Raw genomic sequence first — 3,618 nt, 5'->3', positions numbered from 1 at the left:
TGTTAGGTAGTCTGGAATAGAGACATGTCTACCAGGTCCATCACTGATAACTTAGTGTTAGGTAGTCTGGAATAGAGACATGTCTACCAGGTACATCACTGATAACTTAGTGTTAGGTAGTCTGGAATAGAGACATGTCTACCAGGTACATCACTGATAACTTAGTGTTAGGTAGTCTGGAATAGAGACATGTCTACCAGGTCCATCACTGATAACTTAGTGTTAGGTAGTCTGGAATAGAGACATGTCTACCAGGTCCATCCCTGATAACTTAGTGTTAGGTAGTCTGGAATAGAGACATGTCTACCAGGTACATCACTGATAACTTAGTGTTAGGTAGTCTGGAATAGAGACATGTCTACCAGGTCCATCACTGATAACTTAGTGTTAGGTAGTCTGGAATAGAGACATGTCTACCAGGTACATCACTGATAACTTAGTGTTAGGTAGTCTGGAATAGAGACATGTCTACCAGGTCCATCACTGATAACTTAGTGTTAGGTAGTCTGGAATAGAGACATGTCTACCAGGTACATCACTGATAACTTAGTGTTAGGTAGTCTGGAATAGAGACATGTCTACCAGGTCCATCACTGATAACTTAGTGTTAGGTAGTCTGGAATAGAGACATGTCTACCAGGTCCATCACTGATAACTTAGTGTTAGGTAGTCTGGAATAGAGACATGTCTACCAGGTCCATCACTGATAACTTAGTGTTAGGTAGTCTGGAATAGAGACATGTCTACCAGGTCCATCACTGATAACTTAGTGTTAGGTAGTCTGGAATAGAGACATGTCTACCAGGTACATCACTGATAACTTAGTGTTAGGTAGTCTGGAATAGAGACATGTCTACCAGGTCCATCACTGATAACTTAGTGTTAGGTAGTCTGGAATAGAGACATGTCTACCAGGTACATCACTGATAACTTAGTGTTAGGTAGTCTGGAATAGAGACATGTCTACCAGGTCCATCACTGATAACTTAGTGTTAGGTAGTCTGGAATAGAGACATGTCTACCAGGTACATCACTGATAACTTAGTGTTAGGTAGTCTGGAATAGAGACATGTCTACCAGGTACATCACTGATAACTTAGTGTTAGGTAGTCTGGAATAGAGACATGTCTACCAGGTCCATCACTGATAACTTAGTGTTAGGTAGTCTGGAATAGAGACATGTCTACCAGGTACATCACTGATAACTTAGTGTTAGGTAGTCTGGAATAGAGACATGTCTACCAGGTCCATCACTGATAACTTAGTGTTAGGTAGTCTGGAATAGAGACATGTCTACCAGGTACATCACTGATAACTTAGTGTTAGGTAGTCTGGAATAGAGACATGTCTACCAGGTCCATCACTGATAACTTAGTGTTAGGTAGTCTGGAATAGAGACATGTCTACCAGGTACATCACTGATAACTTAGTGTTAGGTAGTCTGGAATAGAGACATGTCTACCAGGTACATCACTGATAACTTAGTGTTAGGTAGTCTGGAATAGAGACATGTCTACCAGGTACATCACTGATAACTTAGTGTTAGGTAGTCTGGAATAGAGACATGTCTACCAGGTACATCACTGATAACTTAGTGTTAGGTAGTCTGGAATAGAGACATGTCTACCAGGTACATCACTGATAACTTAGTGTTAGGTAGTCTGGAATAGAGACATGTCTACCAGGTCCATCACTGATAACTTAGTGTTAGGTAGTCTGGAATAGAGACATGTCTACCAGGTACATCACTGATAACTTAGTGTTAGGTAGTCTGGAATAGAGACATGTCTACCAGGTACATCACTGATAACTTAGTGTTAGGTAGTCTGGAATAGAGACATGTCTACCAGGTCCATCACTGATAACTTAGTGTTAGGTAGTCTGGAATAGAGACATGTCTACCAGGTACATCACTGATAACTTAGTGTTAGGTAGTCTGGAATAGAGACATGTCTACCAGGTACATCACTGATAACTTAGTGTTAGGTAGTCTGGAATAGAGACATGTCTACCAGGTACATCACTGATAACTTAGTGTTAGGTAGTCTGGAATAGAGACATGTCTACCAGGTACATCACTGATAACTTAGTGTTAGGTAGTCTGGAATAGAGACATGTCTACCAGGTACATCACTGATAACTTAGTGTTAGGTAGTCTGGAATAGAGACATGTCTACCAGGTACATCACTGATAACTTAGTGTTAGGTAGTCTGGAATAGAGACATGTCTACCAGGTACATCACTGATAACTTAGTGTTAGGTAGTCTGGAATAGAGACATGTCTACCAGGTCCATCACTGATAACTTAGTGTTAGGTAGTCTGGAATAGAGACATGTCTACCAGGTACATCACTGATAACTTAGTGTTAGGTAGTCTGGAATAGAGACATGTCTACCAGGTCCATCACTGATAACTTAGTGTTAGGTAGTCTGGAATAGAGACATGTCTACCAGGTACATCACTGATAACTTAGTGTTAGGTAGTCTGGAATAGAGACATGTCTACCAGGTATCACTGATAACTTAGTGTTAGGTAGTCTGGAATAGAGACATGTCTACCAGGTCCATCACTGATAACTTAGTGTTAGGTAGTCTGGAATAGAGACATGTCTACCAGGTCCATCACTGATAACTTAGTGTTAGGTAGTCTGGAATAGAGACATGTCTACCAGGTCCATCACTGATAACTTAGTGTTAGGTAGTCTGGAATAGAGACATGTCTACCAGGTACATCACTGATAACTTAGTGTTAGGTAGTCTGGAATAGAGACATGTCTACCAGGTCCATCCCTGATAACTTAGTGTTAGGTAGTCTGGAATAGAGACATGTCTACCAGGTCCATCACTGATAACTTAGTGTTAGGTAGTCTGGAATAGAGACATGTCTACCAGGTACATCACTGATAACTTAGTGTTAGGTAGTCTGGAATAGAGACATGTCTACCAGGTCCATCACTGATAACTTAGTGTTAGGTAGTCTGGAATAGAGACATGTCTACCAGGTCCATCACTGATAACTTAGTGTTAGGTAGTCTGGAATAGAGACATGTCTACCAGGTCCATCACTGATAACTTAGTGTTAGGTAGTCTGGAATAGAGACATGTCTACCAGGTCCATCACTGATAACTTAGTGTTAGGTAGTCTGGAATAGAGACATGTCTACCAGGTACATCACTGATAACTTAGTGTTAGGTAGTCCTGGAATAGAGACATGTCTACCAGGTACATCACTGATACTTAGTGTTAGGTAGTCTGGAATAGAGACATGTCTACCAGGTACATCACTGATAACTTAGTGTTAGGTAGTCTGGAATAGAGACATGTCTACCAGGTCTACACTGATAACTAGGTGTTAGGTTGTCTGGAATAGAGACATGGTCTACCAGAGTCCATCACCTGCATAAACTGTAGTGTTAGGTAGTACTGGAATAGAGACATGTCTACCAGGTCCATCCCATGAAACCTTAGTGTTAGGTAGTCTGGAATAGAGACATGTCTACCAGGTACATCACTGATACTTAGTGTTAGGTAGTCTGGAATAGAGACATGTCTACAGGTCCATCACTGATAACCTTAGTGTTAGGTAGTCTGGAATAGAGACATGTCTACCAGGTAC

The 3,618-nt window shown here is 41.1% G+C and overlaps 1 long non-coding RNA gene across 10 annotated transcripts; it reads left to right on the top strand.

The window, feature by feature from the left end:
• Window positions 1–299: 299 nt before the first annotated feature.
• LOC311126131 lies at window positions 300–3,318 on the top strand. Of its 10 annotated transcripts, none has more exons than XR_014612955.1 (4): window positions 300–365; window positions 421–585; window positions 806–2,510; window positions 2,729–2,989. It is a non-coding gene; the product is annotated as an uncharacterized lncRNA (long non-coding RNA). The 10 variants fall into 10 exon arrangements; XR_014612953.1 differs by lacking the exon at window positions 300–365 and adding an exon at window positions 3,279–3,318 and having other exon boundaries at window positions 520–585; window positions 2,729–2,948; XR_014612954.1 differs by lacking the exon at window positions 300–365 and adding an exon at window positions 3,169–3,189 and having other exon boundaries at window positions 520–585; window positions 2,729–2,948.
• The last annotated feature ends 300 nt before the right edge of the window (window positions 3,319–3,618 follow it).

This window comes from Coregonus lavaretus (genome assembly GCF_964263955.1).
Source record: "Coregonus lavaretus genome assembly, contig: HAP1_SCAFFOLD_1566, whole genome shotgun sequence".
Taxonomy (NCBI): domain Eukaryota; kingdom Metazoa; phylum Chordata; class Actinopteri; order Salmoniformes; family Salmonidae; genus Coregonus; species Coregonus lavaretus.
Note: the sequence above shows the minus strand (reverse complement) of the source record. Positions and strands in the feature narration are given on the sequence as shown.